Here is a 21269-nt window from a genome sequence, read left to right as displayed (position 1 = left end):
TGATGCCAATTGCATCATATTCATTAATTGCTGCCTGTGCAGTTAATTTGTCCACCTTATTACGAATACTCCTCGCATTGAGGCACAGTGCCTTCAGGCTTGTTATCTTAACACACCTTGTCCCTTTAGAAGTTTGCTGCAATGTGGCCCTTTTTAATTTTTTCCTTTGGTTTTCTCGGCCCTCCACCCTTACCTTTCTGCCCCCAAAGGTTCCCATCCCGCTGCCATACCAGTTTAACCCCTCCCCAACAATAGGAGCAAACTCTCCCTCGTGGACATTGGTTCTGCTGAGGTGCAGACCGTCCGGTTTGCACAGGTCCCAGCTCCCACAGAACGGTTCCAATGTCCCAATAAATTGAATCCCTCCCTTCTGCAACACACAGTCATCTGAACTATCCTGCGATTCCTACTCTGAAAAGTGGTAGCTATCCCTGAGATTGCTACCTTTGAGGTCCGATTTGTTAATTTAGCTCCCAGCTCCCTAAATGCAGCTTCTAATTCCTCAGACACAGAGAGTCAGACTCAAACACATAAATAGCACTCTAAAGACAGAGAGTGAGAGGCACAGATACATTGCACAATCCCATTTGTTTGAATGTTACAAAGTTATCGACAAATGCAGATTCAACAAAATAGATTCGGGTGCAACTGAGCAGGATGGCAGGAAATCGGTTTGAATTTAAAGATTTACCAGGAGTGGGGTTCGAACCCATGCAGGTACAAACCCATTGGATTTTCCGTCCAACGCCTGAACAACTCGGCCATCCTGGTTTTGTCAGTATTCGGATTTTGTCTCTGTGAGAATCTGGGCTGCAGCTCCACTCTCACAGACACAGGTTTTCAATGAGCATTTTCGAATATTTATAGTAATATTGACACAGGGGCAACTCTCCTGTTCTTTTTCGAGTAATGCACTGGGAACGTTCACATCCACCCGAGGGTGCAGACGGAGCTTCAATTTAACATTTTATCCGAAAGTCAACAGCTTCAACAATGCAAAATCCCCCAAATACTGCATTTGAGTGTCAGCCAAGATTATATGCTCAAGTCTCAGGAGTGGGACTTACACACACAACCTCCTTATTCAGTCGAGAATGCTGCCACTGAACCAAAGCCGATACCAAAGTTCACATCCGTATTAATTTCCCCAAGTCTTTTTATAAAGTTTCAGGGCATACTGAAGTAATATTCAACATTTTAAAAAAGCTTCATCCTCGTCGGGGAATTGAACGCCTACCTCGCGCGTGACAGAGAGGGATATTAACTAAGACACGAATGAGGAGCTGACGGGTGTGGATTCTGTCAGTGCAGGAATCGAGCTGAGAACAGAAATGGACACCATGAGAAGTAGACAGGCACATTGAGAGACAGAGACAAACCGACAAACAGGGAGAGACAGACAGCAAGATAGAGACAACGTGAGACAGAAAGTGTGAGACTGAGAAGGAGAGGCAGACTGAGTGAGAAAAAGACACAAACACACACACATACAGATATAAAGAGAGAGAGGGAAACAGTGAGAGAAAGACAGTGATAAAGACAGTAACAAGGAGAGAGACAGATGAAGAGTGAGCGACAGATAGAGAGATATACAGAGATATAAACAGAAAATGATGGAAATACTCAGCAGGTTAGAGACAGGAACTAACAGCGACAGGCAAATAGAGACAGTCAGGTCGAGACATAGACAGATAGAGATGATGGGAATGAGAGAGACAGTCAGACAGAGAGACTGAGAGAATCCCACTGGAACAGAACTGGACATCGTGAGAAAGAGACAGACACGTTGAGAGACAGACAAAGAGGGAAACAGGGAGAGACAGACAGCGAGATAGAGGCAAAGAGAGACAGAAAGTTTGAGATTGAGAGGGAGGGTCAGTCTGAATGAGAAAACGACTCAAACACATACATACACAGAGATATGTTTGTGTGCTCCATAAAGAGAAGGAGGCAAATATGATGCAATGACAGAGACAAAGACAGGGACAATGAAAGAGACAAAGAGGGAGACAGATAGAGAGAAAGACAGATAGAGACAATAATTCGGTTCTGTCTTTACAAAGGAAGATACAAAAATCCTTCCGAATGTACGAGGGGACTGTGCATCTCGTGAGAATGAGGAACTGAGAGATATCCTTATTGGCGGGAAATTGTGTTGGAGAAATTGTTGGGATTTTCAGCCGATAAATCCCCGGCTCCTGATAGTCTGCATCCCAGAGTACTTAAGGAAGTGGCCCTAGAAATAGTGGATGCATTGGTGATCATTTTCCAACAATCCATCGACCCTGGATCAGTTCCTATGGACTAGAGGGTAGCTAATGTGATGGCACTTTTTAAAAAAGGAGGGAGAGAGAAAGCAGCTAATTATAGACCAGTTAGCCTGACATCAGTCGTGGGGAAAATATTGGAATCAATCATTAAGGATGAAATAGCAGCCCATTTGGAAAGCAGTGACAGGATCGGACCGAGTCAGCATGGATTATGAAAGTGAAATCACGCTTGACGAATCTTCTGGAATTTTTTGAGGATGTAATGAGTAGAGTGGACAAGGGAGAACCAGTGGATGTGGTGTATTTGGACTTTCAATAGGCTTTTGACAAGGTCCCGCACTAGAGATTGGTGCACAAAATCATAGCACATGGTATTGGGATTAATGTACTGACATGGATAGAGAACTGGTTGGCAGACAGGATGCAGAGAATCGGGATAAACGGGTCCTTTTCAAACTGGCAGGAAGTGACTAGTGGGGTGCCGCAGGGCTCAGTGCTGGGACTCCAGCTCTTTACAATATACATGAACGGTTTGGTTGAAGGAATAGAGTGTAATATCTCCAAGTTTGCGGATGACACTAAACTGGGTGGCGGTCCGAGCTGTGAAGAGGATGCTAAGAGGCTGCAGGGTGAATTGGACAGATTAGGTGAGTGGGCAAATACATGGCAGATGCAGTATAATGTGGATAAATGTGAGGTTATCCATTTTGGGGGCAACAACACGAAGGCAGAATATTATCTGAATGGCGGAAAACTAGAAAAGGGGGAGTTGCAGTGAGACCTTGGTGTTATGGTTCATCAGTCACTGAAAGTGGGCATGCAGGTACAGCAGGCGGTAAAGAAGGCAAATGGTATGTTGTCTTCGTAGCTAGAGGATTTGAATATAGGAGCCAGGAGATCTTACTGCAGTTGTACAAGGCCTTCGTGAGGACACACCGGGAATATCGTGTTCAGTTTTGGTCTCCTAGTCTGAGGAAGGACGTTCTTGCTGTTGAGGGAGCGCAGCGAAGGTAAACCAGACTGATTCCAGGGATGGCAGGACTGTCATATGAGGAGAGATTGGATCAACTAGGCCTTTAATCACTGGCGTTTAGAATGATGAGAGGGGATCTCATAGAATCATATAAGATTCTGACGGGACTGCACAGGTTAGATTCGGGAAGAATGTTCTCGATGTTGGGGAAGACAGAACCAGGGGACATAGTCTTAGGATAAGGGGTAGGCCATTTAGCAGTGAGATGAGTAGAAACTTCTTCACTCAGAGAGTTGTTGACCTGTGGAATTCCCTGCCACAGAGAGTTGTTGAAGCCAGTTCATTGGATATATTCAAGAGAGAGTTAGATATGGTCCTTACGGTTGAGTGGATGAAGTGGGATGGAGAGGAAAACAGGAAAGGGTAACTGAAAGAATGATCAGCCATGATAATATTGAATGGCGGTGCAGGCTCGAAGGGCCTAATGGCCTACTCCTGCAGTTATTTTCTATGTTTCTATGTTTCAAAAACAGAAAATGATGCAAATACTCATCAGATTAGAGACAGGGACAAAATGAGACAGACAAAGACATGGACAGGGAGGATGGGAAAGAGAGAGATTGTCATACAGAGAGTCTGAGAGAATCGCATTGGAACAGAACTGGACACCGTGAGAAAGAGACAGATTGAGAGACAGAGACAAACAGAGAACCAGGCACAGACAGTGTGAGTCAGAGAGAGGCAGACTGAGGGAGACAAAGGATCAAGCACACAAACACACACACAGCTCTCTAAAGAGAGAAAGGCAGAGACTGAGATACACAGATACATTTCACAATTTCATTTCATGATCGGCTTAGAGTGTAACAGAGTTACAGAAAATTGCAGATTCAACAGATGAAAATCTTGTATCACTGGGCAGGATGGGAAAAATCTCTGTTAAATAAAAGAGATTCTAGGATTGGGGTTCGAATCCACGTGGGAAAAACCCATTGAATTTTACGGCCAACGCGGTAAACACTCGCCCATCCTGGTCTTTGTAGCGTTTGGATTCTGTCTCTGAGAATGTGGCCTTCAGCTCCACCCCCACAGCAACATACACACATACACATCGGGTTTCAGTGAGCATTTACGAACATTTTTAGTAATATTGTACGGGCGCAACTCTCCTATTCTTTTTCGTGTAATGCTCTGGGAACTTTCACATCCAGCCGAGGTTGGAGACGGAGCTTCAATTTAACATTTCAGCTGATGGTCAACAGCTTCAACAATGCAAAATTCCCCAAGTACTGCACTTGAGTGTCAGCAAAGATTATCTGCTCAAGTCTCAGGAGTGGAAGTTACACACACAACCTCCTGATTCAGTCGAGAATAAAGCCAATGAACCAAGGTCGATACCAAAGATCACAACCGTATTATTTTCCCCAAGTTTTTAAAAAATTTCCAGGACATACCACGTTCATGGTGATGATTTGCATCGACAGTTGCACATACACAGATACATACATACAGATAGACATACACAGACACACACACACACAATAACCAAAAATATACACGCGTCAACATAGAAACATAGAAACATAGAAATTAGTTGCAGGAGCAGGCCATTCGGCCCTGCGAGCCTGCACCACCATTCTTTAAGATCATGGCTGATCATTCAACCTCAGTATACATTTCCTGTTTTCTCTCCATACCCCTTGAACCCTTGAGTCGTAAGGGCCATATCTAACTCCCTCTTGAATATATCGAACTAACTGGCCTCAACAACTTTCTGCGGTAGAGAATTCCACAGGGTACTGACTCTCTGAGTGAAGACGTTTCTCCTCATCTCGGTCCTAAATGGCTTACCCCTTATTTTTAGACTGTGACCCCTGGTTCTCAAACTCCCCAGTAACGGAAACATTCTTCCTGCCTCTCACTTGTCAAATTTCGTCAGAATTTTATTTGTTTCTATGAGATCCCCTCTCATTCTTCTAAACTCCAGTGGATACCAGCCCAGTTGATCCAGTCTCTGCGCATATGTCAGTCCTGCCATCCCGGGAATCATGCTGGTGAACCTTCGCTGTACTCCCTCAAAAGCAAGGACGTCCTTCCTCAGATTCGGAGACCAAAGCTGAACACAATATTCCAGGAGTGGCCTCACCAAGGCCCTGTACAACTGCAGTAAGACCTCCCTGCTCCTATACTCAAATCCCCTAGCTATGAAGGCGAACATGCCATTTGCATTCTTCACCGCATGCTGCACCTGCAATCAATGACTGATTTACCATGACACCCAGATCCAGATATACACAGGTTTCCTTAGACAAATAGATGGATAGACAGGCAGGGTCACTGTCGCTACTTTGTCTGGCTTTTGCGTTTTTCAGTCGACGATGCTGCCACTGAACCAAAGCTGATACCAAAGTTCACAACCGTATTATTTTCCCCAAGTCTTTTTGAAAAGTTCCAGGACATACCAAATTCATGGTGATGATTTCCACAGACAGTTGCACATACACAGAGACATATATACAGATAGACAGACACAGAGACACACACATACATACATAACCAAAAATATACATGCACCAACGGACATGCACAGATGCCTGCGACATCTCGAGGGATCGACAGGCTGAGTCTCTTTCGCGACTTTGGCTGATTTTTGCGTTTTTCTATCCGTATGTATCGTGAATATTGCAGATTAATAAAAATGAGAAATAGATGTCAGTGTTGAAAGGTGTAGGACGTTATTCCACCTATCTCAGGATTAGTTTTGCAAAAACCTGGTTAAATTGTGAAGAAAATTGCTGAGAATCGTAGTTGGCAGGATTCGAACCTGAGCGCCGAAAACCCAAAGGATTTCAAGCCAATTGCATTAACCACTCGACCACAATTACTGCGGATCCAGCACTTTAAATGTTACTCAGAAAAAGCTCAGTCATCCATTTCTGTGCAGCAGACGGCCACAGAATCCTGAAAAAGACTCTGTTTGCAAAAAATCTGGAAGAGGCAATCGCCTCTGGCTGTATTTTTACTGTTCTATATTGTTCTGGAACTTTGTAATATGAATCTATACCAAGAAACAGAAGTAAAATTAGACATTTTCAAAAAACTGCTTTTCCGTCGGGGAATTGAACCCGGTTCGATTGCTTAACAGGGGAGCAAAATCACGACTCTCCGGACGAAGATACGGGCGATGTCAGAGCAGTAATCGAGCTGTGAACAGAAGTCGACAGACACATTGAGAGACAGAGACAAACCGACAATCAGGGAGAGATCGACAGCGATAGAGGGACAACGAGAGACAGAAAGGGTGAGACTGAAAAGTCAGGCAGACTCTGAGAAAAAGACTCAAAAACCTACATATACAGAGATGTGTGTGTGTGATCAATAAAGAGAGAGAGGGAAAGAGTGAAAGAAAGACAGTGATAAAGACAGTGACAAGGAGAGAGACAGATAGAGAGAGAACGACAGGTCGAGAGAGAGACAAAGATATCAACAGAAAATGATGGAAATACTCAGCAGGTTAAGACAGGAACTACCAGCGACAGGCAAAGAGAGACAGATAGGCAGAAATATAGAGAGACAGAGATGATGGGAAAGAGTGAGACAGTCAGACAGAGAGACTGAGAGAATCCCATTCGAACAGAACTGGACACCGTGAGAAAGAGACAGACACATTGAGAATCAGAGACAAACAGGGAAACGGGGACAGACAGACAGCGAGATAGAGACAAAGAGAGACAGAAAGTTTGAGACTGAAAGGGAGGATCAGACTGAATGAGAAAAAGACTCAAACACATACATACACAGATATGTATTTGCGTGCTCCATAAAGAGAGGGAGGCAAATAGTGATGGAATGACAGAGAAAAGGACAGGGACAAAGAGAGAGTAAAAGAGGGCGACAGATGGAGAGAGATACAGATAGAGAGAGAGACATAGAGACAAAAACAGAACACAACGGAAATATTTATCAGGTTAGAGACAGGGATTAACAGAGACAGGCAAAGACATGGACAGACAGAGATAATGGGACAGAGATAGGCAGTCAGACTGAGAGTCTGAGAGAATCCCATTGCAACAGAACGAGACACCGTGAGAAAGAGACAGATTGAGAGACAGGGACAAACAGAGAAACAGGGACAGAGAGAGTGTGTCAGAGAGAGGCAGACTGAGAGAGACAATGACTCAAACACATTCACAGCTCTCTAAAGAGAGAAAGAGACAGAGACCGAGTAACACAGATACATTTCACAATTTCATTTCATCGTCGGCTCAGAATGTCACATCGTTGCAGAAAATTGGTGATTCAGCAGATGAAAATCGGGTATCACTCGGCAGGATGGGAAAAATCTCTGTTTAATTAAGGAATCACCAGGAGTGGGGTTTGAACCCACGCGAGTATACAACCCATTACATCTTAAATGTAACGCCTTTACAACTCGGTCATCCTGGTCCTGATCCTGTCAATGGTTGGACTCTGCCTCTGAGAATCTGGGCTTCAGCTCCATCCCCACAGACACACAGACACAGAGGATTTCAGGGAGCATTTTTCGTAATATTGACACGGGCGCAACTCTCCTATTCTTTTTCGACTAAGGCTCTGGGAACTTTCACATCCACCCGAGGGTGCAAATGGAGCTTCAATTTAAAATTTCAGCCGATGGTCAACAGCTTCAACAATGCAAAATTCCCCAAATACTGCATTTGAGTGTCATCCAAGATGATGTGTTCAAGTCTCAGGAGTGGGACTCACACACACAACCTCCTGATTCAGTCGAGAATGTAGCCACTGAACCAAAACCGATACCAAAGATCACAGCAGTATTATTTTCCCCAAGTGTTTTAAAAGTTCCGGGATGTACCAAATTCATGGTGATGATTTCCACAGACAGTTGCACATACACAGAGACATACATACATATAGACATACACAGACACACGCACACACAATAAAAAAAATATACATGCATCAATATAGAAACATAGAAATTAGTTGCAGGAATATGCCATTCGGCCCTTCGAGCCTGCACCACCATTCAATAAGATCATGGCTCATCATTCAACCTCAGTACCCCTTTCCTGCTTTCTCTCCATACCCCTTGATCTCTTTAGCCAAAAGGGCCATATCTAACTCCCTTTTGAATATATCGAATGAACTGGCCTCAACGACTTTCTGCGGTAGAAAATTTCACAGGTTAACCACTCTCTGAGTGAAGAAGTTTCTCCTCATCTCGGTCATAAATGGCTTACCCCTTATTTTTAGACTGTAATCCTTGGTCTCAAACTCCCCAGCAATGGGAACATTCTTCCAGCCTCCAATCTCGTCAGAATTTTATATGTTTCTGTGAGATCCCCTTTCATTCTTCTAAACTCCAGTGGATACCAGCTCAGTTGAGCCAGTCTCTCCTCAAATGTCAATCCTGCCATCCCGGGAATCATGCTGGTGAACCTTCGCTGTACTCCCTCAATAGCAAGGAAGTCCTTCCTCAGATTCGGGGACCAAAACTGAACACAATATTCCAGGTGTGACCTCACCAAGGCCCTGTACAACTGCAGTAATATCTTCCTGCTCCCATACTCAAATCCCCTAGCTATGAAGGCGAACATGCCATTTGTTTTCTTCACCGCCTGCTGCACCTACATGCCAACTTTCAATGACTGATGTACCATGACACCCAGATCAAGATATACACAGGTTGCCTTAGACAAATAGATGGATAGACAGGCAGTGTGACTGTCGCTACTTTGGCTGGTTTTTGCGTTTTTCTATCCGTATGTATCGTGAATACTGCAGATTAATGTAGAAAGAAAACAGCGGCTGCATCGAAAGATGTGGGACGTTGCTCTATCTATCTCAGAATCAGTTTTGCAGTAACGTGGTTAAATTGTGAAACAGAATGAAATATGCTGAGAAACATAGTCGGCAGAGTTCAAACCTGCGCAGAGAAACCCCGATGGATTTTTTGTCCATTGTCTTACACACTCGGCCACGACTACTGGCTCGCTGCATCATTCAATGTTACTCAGATAAAACTCAGTCATCCATCTCTGTGCAGCAGACGGCCACAGAATCCAGAAAAAGTCTCTGTTTGCTAAAAATCTGGAACAGGCAATCTCCTCTTCCTGTATTTGTACTGTTCTATATTGCTCTGGAACTTTTTAATATGAATCAACACCAAGAAACAAGTAAAATACTGCATTTTGCAAATGCTGCCACCGCGTCGGGAAGTAGAACCACGGTCTCCGGCGGAACAGGCGGGGATACTCACCACTATACTAACGAGCATGAGTTCTATCAGAGCAGGAAGCGAGCTGTGAATGGAACTGGACACGATGAGAAGACGACAGACACATTGCGAGACAGAGACAAACCGACAATCAGGGAGAGACTGACAACGAGATAGAGACAATGAGAGACAGAAAGTGTGAGACTGAGAAGGAGAGGCAGACTGAGTGAGAAAAAGACTCAAACACACACATATACAGAGATGTGTGTGTGTGATCTATAAAGAGAGAGGGAAAGAGTGAGAGAAAGAGAGTAATAAAGACAGTGACAAGGAGAGAGAGAGCGACAGATAGAAAGTGTCAGAGATAGAAACACTAATGCTGGAAATACTCAGCAGGTTAGAGACAGGAACTAACAGAGGCAGGCAAAGACATGGACAGACAGAAATGATGGCAAAGAGAGAGCCAGTCTGACAAAGAGTCTAAGAGAATCCCATTGGAACAGAACTGGACACCGTGGGAAAGAGACAGAGACACAGGAACAGACAGAGTGAGTCAGACTGAGAGTGAAAAACACACAAACACAAACACACCTCTCTAAAGAAAGAGACAGGCAGAGACCGAGCGACACCGATACATTTCACAATTTAATTTATTATCGGCTCAGAGTGTCACAGAGTTGCACATTCAACAGATAAAAGTCGGGTATTACTGATGAGAATGGGAGGAAATCGGTGTTAAATTAATGAAGTACCAGGAGTCAGCTACGAGAACACGTGGGAATCATCCCATTTAATTTTAAGGCCAACGCCTTAACCACTCGGCCATCCTGGTCTTGTCAGAATATGGATTCTGTCTCTATGAGAAACTGGGCTTCAACCCCACCCCCACAGACACACATACATGGAGGCTTTCAGTGAGCATTTACGAACATTTTTAGTAATATTGACACGGGGGAAACTCTCCTATTCTTTTTCGAGTAAGGCTCTGGGACCTTTCACATACACCCGAGGGTACAGACTCAGCTTCAATTTAACATTTCATCCGAAAGTCAACAGCTTCAACATTGCAAAATTCCCCAATTGAGGCACTTGAGTGTTAGCCAAGATGATATGCTCAAGTCTCAGGAGTGCGACTTGAACACACAAACTCCTGACTCAGTCGAGAATGCTGCCACTGAACCAAAGCCGATACAAACGTCCACAACCGTCTTATTTTCCCCAAGTCTTTTTTATAATTTCCAGGACATACCAAATTCATGGTGATGATTTCCACAGACAGTTGCACATACACAGAGACATATATACAGATCGACAGACACAGAGACACACCCACATACATAACCATAAATTTACACGCACCAACGGACCTACACAGATGCCTTCAACAGATAAAGGGATAGACAGGCTGACTCACTGACGCAACTTTGACTGATTTTTGTGGTTTCCTATCCGTATTTATCGTAAATATTGCAGATGAATAAAAATGAGAAAAAAATGTCAGTGTTGAAAGGTGTGGGACGTTATACCATCTATCTCAGGATCAGTTTTGCAAAGTTCTGGTTAAATTGTGAAATGGAATGAAAAAATGCCGAGAATCGTAGTGGACAGGCTTCAAAACTACGCAGGGAAAACCCAATGGATTTTTAATCCATCGTCTTAACCACTCGGCCACTTCGAATGCAACTCTGTCTTCTTAAACGTTAATCAGAAAAAACTCAGTCATCCATCTCCTTGCAGCAGACGGCCAAAGAATCCTGTAAAAGTCTCCGTTTACTAAAAATCTGGAAGAGGCAATCTCCTCTATGTGTATTTTTCCAGTTCTATATGGCTCTGGAACTTTTTAATATGAATCTCTACCAAGAAACAGAAGTAAAATTCTACATTTTGAAACACCTGGCTTCCAGTCGGTGAATTGAAACCCAGTCTCCCGCGTGACAAGCGGGGATACTCACCACTGTACTAACGAGGAACCTACAGGTAGCAGCACTGTCAGAGCAGGAATCGAGCAGTGCACAGAACTGGACACCAGGAGAAGTCGACAGACACATTGAGAGACAGAGACAAACCGACAAGCAGGGAGAGACAGACAGCGAGTTAGAGACAACAAGATTCAGAAAGAGTAAGACTGAGAAGGAGAGGCAGACTTAGTGAGAAAAAGACACAAACGCATACATATACAGAGATGTGTGTATGTGTGATCTATTAAGAGAGAGAGGGTAAGAGTGAGAGAAAGAAAATGATAAAGACAGTGACAAGGAGAGGAACAGACAGAGAGAGAGAGATAGAGACTAAAACAGAAAATGATGGAAATACTTATGTTAAAGGCTGGACTAAAAGAGACAGGCAAAGACATGGACAGACCGAAATGATGGGAAAGAGAGAGCCAGTCAGACAAAGAGTCTGAGAGAATCCCATTGGAACAGACGTGGGCACCGTGACAAAGAGACAGATTGAGAGACAGAGACAAACAGAGAAACAGGGACAGACAGAGTGAGTCAGACTGAGAGAGACAAAGGATCAAGCATACAAATCTATCTGAAGAGAGAGAGAAAGGCAGAGACCGAGCGACACAGATACATTTCACAATTTCATTGCATTATCGGTTCAGAGTGTCACATCGTTGCAGAAAATTGCTGATTCAACGGATGAAAATCCGGTACACTGATCAGAATGGGAGGACATACGCGTTAAATTGAAGAGATAACATGAGTGGGGTACGAACCCACGCGGGAAAAAAACCAATTGAATTTTAAGGCCTACACCTTAACCACTCGGCTATCCCGTTTCTGTGAGAACCTCGATTCTGTCTCTGTGAGAAACTGGGCTTCAACCCCAACCCCACATATAAAAAACAGACATATCAGCTTTCAGTGAGCATTTACGAACATTTTTAGCAATATTGACATGGGGGCAACTCTCCTATTATTTTTCGAATAATGCTCTGGGACTTTTCATATCCACCCGAGGGTACAGACGGAGCTTCACTTTAACATTTAATCCGAAAGTGAAAGCTTCAACAATGCAAAATTCCCCAATTGGTGCACTCGAGTGTTAGCCAAGATTATATGCTCAAGTCTCAGGAGTGCGACATGAACACACAAACTCCAGATTCAGTCGAGAATGCTGCCACTGAACCAATGCCGATACAAAAGATCACAACCGTATTATTTTCCCTAAGTCTTTTTTATAAGTTCCAGGACTTGCCAAATTCATGGTGATGATTTGCACAGACAGTTGCACATACACAGAGACAGATATAGAGATAGAAACACAAAGAGATACACACACATACATAACTAAAAATTTACACGCACCAACGGGCATGCACAGATGCCTTAGACATCTCGAGGGATAGACATGCTGAATCACTGTCGCAACTTTGACTGATTTTTCCATTTTCTTATCCGGAAGTATTGCGAATATTGCAGGTTAATAAAAATGAGAAAAAAATGTCAGTGTTGAAAGGTGTGGGACATTATTCCATCTATCTCAGGATCAGTTTGGCAGTGAAGCGGTTAAATTGTGAAATGGAATGAAAAATGCTGAGAATCGTAGTCGGCAGGATTCGAACCTGCGCGGGATAACCCAATGGATTTCTAGTCCATCGCCTTAACCACTCGGCCACGACTACTGTGTCGCTGCCTTTTGAAACGTTACTCATAAAAAACTCAGTCATCCATCTCTGTGCAGCAGACGGCCAAAGACTCATGAAAAATTCTCCGTTTGCTAAAAATCTGGACGAGGCAATCTCCTCCACCTGTATTTTTATAGTTCCATATTGCTCTGGAACTTTTTAATATGAATCTCTTCCAAGAAACAGAAGTAAAATTCGACGATTTGAAACAACTGGCTCCCCGTCGGGGAATTGAACCCCAGTCTCCAGCGAGACTGGCGGGGATACTCACCACTGCTCACGAAGAACTGACGTGTACCAATTCTGTCACAGCAGAAATCGAGCCACTGTGAACAGAACTGGACACCATGAGAAGTCGACAGACACATTGAGAGACAGAGACAAACCGACAAACAGGGAGAGACAGACATCGAGATAGAGACAACGAGAGACAGAAAGTGTGAGACTGAGAAGGAGAGGCAGACTGAGTGAGAAAAAGACTCAAACATATATATATACAGAGATGTGTGTGTGTGATCTATTAAGAGAGAGAGAGAGAAAGAGTGATAGAAAGACAATGATAAAGACAGTTACAAGGAGAGAGACAGATGGAGAGAGAGCGATAGAGACAAAAACAGAAAATGATGGAAATACTTCTCAGCTTACAGGCAGGGACTCACAGAGACAGGCAAAGACATGGACAGACCGAAATGATGGGAAAGAGAGAGCCAGTCAGACAAAGAGTCTGAGAGAATCCCATTGGAACAGACGTGGCACCGTGAGAAAGAGACAGATTGAGAGAAAGAGACAAACAGAGAAACAGGGAGAGACAGAGTGAGTCAGACTGAGAGACAAAGACTCAAACACACAAACACATACACAACTCTCTGAAGAGAGGGAGAGAGGTAGAGACCGAGCGACGCAGATGCATTTCACAATTTCATTTTATTATCGGTTCAGAGTGTCACATTGTTACAGAAAATTGCTGATTCAACCGATGAAAATCCGGTCTCACTGATCAGAATGGGAGGAAATCCGTGTTAAATTAACGAGATACCAGGAGCGGGGTACGAAACCACGTGGGAAAAAAAACATTAAAATTCAAGGTCAACGCCTCAACCACTCGGCTATCCTGGTCCTGTGCAAGCCTACATTCTGTCTCTGTGAGGATCTGGGCTTCAACCCCAACCCCACATACAAACACATACACATCGGCTTTCAGTGAGCATTTACGAACATGTTCAGTGATATTGAGACGGGGGCAACTCTCCTATTCTTTTTCGAGTAATGCACTGGGAACTTTCATATCCACCCGAGGGTGCAGACGGAGCTTCAATTTAACATTTCATCCGAAAGTCAACAGCTTCAACAATGCAAAATTCCCCAAGTGCTGCACTTGAGTGTTAGCCAAGATGATATGCTCAAGTCTCAGAAGTGCGACTTGAACACACAAACTCCCGATTCAGTCGAGAATGCTGCCACTGAAACAAAGCCGATACAAAAGTTCACAACCTTATAATTTGCCCCAAGTCTGTTTTATAAGTTCCAGGACATACCAAATTCATGGTGATGATTTCCACAGACAGTTGCACATACACAGAGACATATATAGAGATAGACAGACACAGAGACACACACAAAAGCAAAAATTTGCACGCACCAACGGGCATGCACAGATGCCTTCGTCATCTCGAGGGATAGACAGGCTGAATCACTATCACAACTTTGACTGTTGCTTGCGATTTTTGAAACGGATGTATCGTGAATATTGCAGATTAATAAAAATGAGAAAAAAATGTCAGTGTTGAAAGCTGTGGGACGTTATTCCATCTATCTCAGGATTTGTTTGGCAGAGAACCGGTTAAATTGTGAAATGGAATGAAAAATGCTGAGAATCGTAGTCGGCAGGATTCGAACCTACGCGGGATAACCCAATGGATTTCTAGTCCATCGCCTTAACCACTCGGCCACGACTACTGTGTTGCTACCTTTTTTAACGTCACTCAGAAAAAACTCAGTCATCCATCTCTGTGCAGCAGACGGCCAAAGACTCCTGAAAAATTCTCCGTTTGCTAAAAATCTGGACGAGGCAATCTCCTCTACCTGTATTTTTACAGTTCGATATTGATCTGGAACTTTTTAACATGAATCTCTTCCAAGAAACAGAAGTAAAATTCTACGATTTGAAATAACTGCCTCTCCGTCGGGGAATTGAACACCGGTTTCCCGCCTGACAGGGGTGGATACTCACCACTATACTAACGAGGAACTGACATGTACCAATTCTGTCAGAGCAGTAATCGAGCCACTGTGAACAGAACTGGGCACCATGAGAAGTCGACAGACACATTGAGAGACAGAGACAAACCGACAAACAGGGAGAGACAGACAGCGAGATAGAGACAACGAGAGACAGAAAGTGTGAGACTGAGAAGGAGAGGCAGACTGAGTGAGAAAAAGACTCAAACATATACATATACAGAGATGTGTGTGTGTGATCTATAAAGAGAGAGAGGGAAAGAGTGATAGAAAGATAATGATAAAGACAGTTACAAGGAGCGAGACAGATGGAGAGAGAGCGATAGAGACTAAAACAGAAAATGATGGAAATATTTCTCAGCTTACAGGCAGGGACTCACAGAGACAGGCAAAGACATGGACAGACCGAAATGATGGGAAAGAGAGAGCCAGTCAGACAAAGAGTCTGAGAGAATCCCATTGGAACAGACGTGGCACCGTGAGAAAGAGACAGATTGAGAGAAAGAGACAAACAGAGAAACAGGGACAGACAGAGTGAGTCAGACTGAGAGAGACAAAGACTCAAACACACAAACAAATACACAACTCTCTGAAGAGAGAGAGAGCGGTAGAGACCGAGCGACGCAGATGCATTTCACAATTTCATTTCATTATCGGTTCAGAGTGTCACATTGTTGCAGAAAATTGCTGATTCAACCGATGAAAATCCGGTCTCACTGATCAGAATGGGAGGAAATCCGTGTTAAATTAACGAGATACCAGGAGCGGGGTCCGAACCCACGTGGGAAAAAAACCATTAAAATTCAAGGCCAACGCCTCAACCACTCGGCTATCCTGGTCCTGTGAAAACCTGCATTCTGTCTCTGTGAGAGTCTGGGCTCCAACGCCAACCCCACATCCAAACACAGGCACATCGGCTTTCAGTGAGCATTTACGAACATTTTTAGTGATATTGAGACGGGGGCAACTCTCCTATTCTTTTTCGAGTAATGCACTGGGAACTTTCATATCCACCCGAGGGTGCAGACGGAGCTTCACTGGGAACTTTCATATCCACCCGAGGGTGCAGACGGAGCTTCAATTTAACATTTCATCCGAAAGTCAACAGCTTCAACATTGCAAAATTCCCCAAGTGCTGCACTTGAGTGTTAGCCAAGATGATAATGCTCAAGTCTCAGAAGTGCGACTTGAACATACAAACTCCCGATTCAGTCGAGAATGCTGCCACTGAACCAAAGCCGATACAAAAGTTCACAACCTTATTATTTCCCCCAAGTCTGTTTTATAAGTTCCAGGACATACCAAATTCATGGTGATGATTTCCACAGACAGTTGCACATACACAGAGACATATATAGAGATAGACAGACACAGAGACACACACACACAAAACCAAAAATTTACACGCACCAACGGGCATGCACAGATGCCTCAGACATCTCGAGGGATAGACAGGCTGAATCGCTGTCGCAACTTTGACTGATGTTTTCGATTTTTGAAACGGATGTATCGTGAATATTGCAGATTAATAAAAATGAGAAAAAAATGTCAGTGTTGAAAGCTGTGGGACGTTATTCCATCTATCTCAGGATTTGTTTGGCAGAGAACCGGTTAAATTGTGAAATGGAATGAAAAATGCTGAGAATCGTAGTCGGCAGGATTCGCACCTACGCGGGATAACCCAATGGATTTCTAGTCCATCGCCTTAACCACTCGGCCACGACTACTGTGTTGCTGCCTTTTTTAACGTCACTCAGAAAAAACTCAGTCATCCATCTCTGTGCAGCAGACGGCCAAAGACTCCTGAAAAATTCTCCGTTTGCTAAAAATCTGGACGAGGCAATCTCCTCTACCTGTATTTTTACAGTTCGATATTGATCTGGAACTTTTTAACATGAATCTCTTCCAAGAAACAGAAGTAAAATTCTACGATATGAAATAACTCCCTCTCCGTCGGGGAATTGAACCCCGGTTTCCCGCCTGACAGGGGTGGATACTCACCACTATACTAACGAGGAACTGACATGTACCAATTCTGTCAGAGCAGTAATCGAGCCACTGTGAACAGAACTGGGCACCATGAGAAGTTGACAGACACATTGAGAGACAGAGACAAACCGACAAACAGGGAGAGACAGACAGCGAGATAGAGACAACGAGAGACAGAAAGTGTGAGACTGAGAAGGAGAGGCAGACTGAGTGAGAAAAAGACTCAAACATATACATATACAGAGATGTGTGTGTGTGATCTATTAAGAGAGAGAGAGGGAAAGAGTGACAGAAAGACGATGATAAAGACAGTTACAAGGAGAGAGACAGATGGAGAGAGAGCGATAGAGACTAAAACAGAAAATGCTGGAAATACTTCTCAGCTTACAGGCAGGGACTCACAGAGACAGGCAAAGACATTGACAGACCGAAATGATGGGAAAGAGAGAGCCAGTCAGACAAAGAGTCTGAGAGAATCCCATTGGAACAGACGTGGCACCGTGAGAAAGAGACAGATTGAGAGACAGAGACAAACAGAGAAACAGGGACAGAGAGAGTGAGTCAGACTGAGAGAGACAAAGACTCAAACATACAAAAACATACACAACTCTCTGAAGAGAGGGAGAGACCGAGCGACGCAGATATATTTCACAATTTCATTTCATTATCGGTTCAGAGTGTCACATTGTTACAGAAAATTGCTGATTCAACCGATGAAAATCCGGTCTCACTGATCAGAATGGGAGGAAATCCGTGTTAAATCAACGAGATACCAGGAGCGGGGTCCGAACCCACATGGGAAAAAAACATTAAAATTCTAGGCCAACGCCTCAACCACTCGGCTATCCTGGTCCGGTGAAAACCTGCATTCTGTCCCTGTGAGAATCTGGGCTTCAACGCCAACCCCACATACAAACACAGACACATCGGCTTTCAGTGAGCATTTACGAACATTTTTTCGTGATATTGAGACGGGGGCAACTCTCCTATTCTTTTTCGAGTAATGCACTGGGAACTTTCATATCCACCCGAGGGTGCAGACGGAGCTTCAATTTAACATTTCATCAGAAAGTCAACAGCTTCAACATTGCAAAATTCCTCAAGTGCTGCACTTGAGTGTCAGCCAAGATGATAATGCTCAAGTCTCAGAAGTGCGACTTGAACACACAAACTCCCGATTCAATCGAGAATGCTGCCACTGAACCAAAGCCGATACAAAAGCTCACAAACTTATTATTTCCCCCAAGTCTGTTTTATAAGTTCCAGGACATACCAAATTCATGGTGATGATTTCCACAGACAGTTGCACATACACAGAGACATATATAGAGATAGACAGACACAGACACACACACACACAAAACCAAAAATTTACACGCACCAACGGGCATGCACAGATGCCTCAGACATCTCGAGGGATAGACAGGCTGAATCACTGTCGCATCTTTGACTGATGTTTTCGATTTTTGAAACGGATGTATCTTGAATATTGCAGATTAATAAAAATGAGAAAAAAATGTCAGTGTTGAAAGCTGTGGGACGTTATTCCATCTATCTCAGGATTTGTTTGGCAGAGAACCGGTTAAATTGTGAAATGGAATGAAAAATGCTGAGAATCGTAGTCGGCTGGATTCGAACCTGCGCGTGATAACACAATGGATTTTTAGTCCATCGCTTAACCACTCGGCCACGACTACTGCGTCGCTGCCTTTTTAAACGTTACACAGAAAAAACTCAGTCATCCATCTCTGTGCAGCAGACGGCCAAAGACTCCTGAAAAATTCTCCGTTTGCAAAAAATCTGGACGAGGCAATCCCCTCGACCTGTATTTTTACAGTTCGATATTGCTCTGGAACTTTTTAATATGAATCTCTTCCAAGAAACAGAAGTAAAATTCTACAATTTGAAACAACTGCCTCACCCTTGGGGAATTGAACCCCAGTCTCCCGCGTGACAGGCAGCGATACTCACCACTATACTAACGAGGAACTGACGTGTACCAATTCTGGCAGAGCAGGAATCGAGCCACTGTGAACAGAACTGGACACCATGAGAAGTCGACAGACACATTGAGAGACAGAGACAAACCGACAAACAGGGAGAGACAGACAGCGAGATAGAGACAACGAGAGACAGAAAGTGTGAGACTGAGAAGGAGAGGCAGACTGAGTGAGAAAAAGACTCAAACATATACAAATACAGAGATGTGTGTGTGTGATCTATTAAGAGAGAGAGGGAAAGAGTGATAGAAAGATAATGATAAAGACAGTTACAAGGAGCGAGACAGATGGAGAGTGACCGATAGAGACAAAAACAGAAAATGATGGAAATACTTCTCAGCTTACAGGCAGGGACTCACAGAGACATGCAAAGACATGGACAGACCGAAATGATGGGAAAGAGAGAGCCAGTCAGATAAAGAGTCTGAGAGAATCCCATTGGAACAGACGTGGCACCGTGAGAAAGAGACAGATTGAGAGACAGAGACAAACAGAGAAACTGGGACAGACTGAGTGAGTCAGACTGAGAGAGACAAAGACTCAAACACACAAACACGTACACAACTCTCTGAAGAGAGAGAGAGAGGTAGAGACCGAGCGACGCAGATGCATTTCACAATTTCATTTCATTATCGGTTCAGAGTGTCACATTGTTACAGAAAATTGCTGATTCAACCGATGAAAATCCGGTCTCACTGATCAGAATGGGAGGAAATCCGTGTTAAATTAAAGAGATACCAGGAGTGGGGTACGAACCCACGCGGTAAAAAACCATTAAAATTCAAGGCCAACGCCTCAACCACTCGGCTATCCTGGTCCTGTGAGAACCTGCATTCTGTCTCTGTGAGAATCTGGGCTTCAACACCAACCCCACATACAAACACATGCACATCGGCTTTCAGTGAGCATTTACGAACATTTTTAGTGATATTGAGACGGGGGCAACTCTCCTATTCTTTTTCGAGTAATGCACTGGGAACTTTCATATCCACCCGAGGGTACAGACGGAGCTTCAATTGAACATTTCATCCGAAAGTCAACAGCTTCAACTTTGCAAAATTCCCCAAGTGCTGCACTTGAGTGTTAGCCAAGATGATATGCTCAAGTCTCAGAAGTGCGAGTTGAACACACAAACTCCCGATTCAGTCGAGAGTGCTGCCACTGAACCAAAGCCGATACAAAAGTTCACAACCTTATTATTTCCCCCAAGTCTGTTTTATAAGTTCCAGGACATACCAAATTCATGGTGATGATTTCCACAGACAGTTGCACATACACAGAGGCATATATAGAGATAGACAGACACAGAGACACGCACACACATAACCAAAAATGTGCACGCACCAATGGGCATGCACAGATGCCTTCGTCATCTCGAGGGATAGACAGGCTGAATCACTGTCGCAACTTTGACTGATGTTTGCGATTTTTGAAACGGATGTATCGTGAATATTGCAGATTAATAAAAATGAGAAAAAAATGTCAGTGTTGAAAGGTGTGGGACGTTATTCCATCGATCTCAGGATCAGTTTGGCAGAGAACAGGTTAAATTGTGAAATGGAATGCAAAATGCTGAGAATGGTAGTCGGCAGGATTCGAACATGCGCGGGATAACCCAATGGATTCTTAGTCCATCGCCTAAACCACTCGGCCACGACTACTGTGTCGCTGCCTTTTTAAACGTGACTCAGAAAAAACTCAGTCATCCATCTCTGTGCAGCAGACGGCCAAAGACGCCTGAAAAATTCTCCGTTTGCTAAAAATCTGGACGAGGCAATCTCCTCTATCTGTATTTTTACAGTTCGATATTGCTCTGGAACTTTTTAACATGAATCTCTTCCAAGAAACAGAAGTAAAATTCTGTATTTTGAAACAACTGCCTCCCCGTCGTGGAATTGAACCCCGGTCTCCCGCGTGACAGGCGGGGATACTCACCTCTATACAA

General features: G+C 43.8%; 6 non-coding genes across 6 annotated transcripts; all 6 read right to left on the bottom strand.

Moving 5' to 3' along the window:
• Positions 1-688: 688 nt before the first annotated feature.
• On the bottom strand, positions 689-771 carry trnaf-gaa (transfer RNA phenylalanine (anticodon GAA)). Its single transcript has one exon. It is a non-coding gene; the product is annotated as a tRNA-Phe (tRNA).
• Positions 772-7605: 6834 nt separating this feature from the next.
• trnal-uaa (transfer RNA leucine (anticodon UAA)) lies at positions 7606-7689 on the bottom strand. Its single transcript has one exon. It is a non-coding gene; the product is annotated as a tRNA-Leu (tRNA).
• Positions 7690-13013: 5324 nt separating this feature from the next.
• Positions 13014-13094, bottom strand: trnas-aga (transfer RNA serine (anticodon AGA)). Its single transcript has one exon. It is a non-coding gene; the product is annotated as a tRNA-Ser (tRNA).
• A 1878-nt stretch (positions 13095-14972) lies between these two features.
• On the bottom strand, positions 14973-15053 carry trnas-aga (transfer RNA serine (anticodon AGA)). Its single transcript has one exon. It is a non-coding gene; the product is annotated as a tRNA-Ser (tRNA).
• A 3888-nt stretch (positions 15054-18941) lies between these two features.
• Positions 18942-19021, bottom strand: trnaf-aaa (transfer RNA phenylalanine (anticodon AAA)). The gene has a single exon. It is a non-coding gene; the product is annotated as a tRNA-Phe (tRNA).
• Positions 19022-20904: 1883 nt separating this feature from the next.
• Positions 20905-20985, bottom strand: trnal-aag (transfer RNA leucine (anticodon AAG)). The gene has a single exon. It is a non-coding gene; the product is annotated as a tRNA-Leu (tRNA).
• Between the last annotated feature and the right edge of the window lie 284 nt (positions 20986-21269).

The sequence above is a fragment of the Pristiophorus japonicus genome, chromosome 23, assembly GCF_044704955.1.
Source record: "Pristiophorus japonicus isolate sPriJap1 chromosome 23, sPriJap1.hap1, whole genome shotgun sequence".
In the NCBI taxonomy this organism is placed as follows: Eukaryota; Metazoa; Chordata; class Chondrichthyes; family Pristiophoridae; genus Pristiophorus; species Pristiophorus japonicus.
The sequence above is the reverse complement of the archived record's forward strand: the minus strand, read 5'-3'. Positions and strand labels throughout refer to the sequence as shown.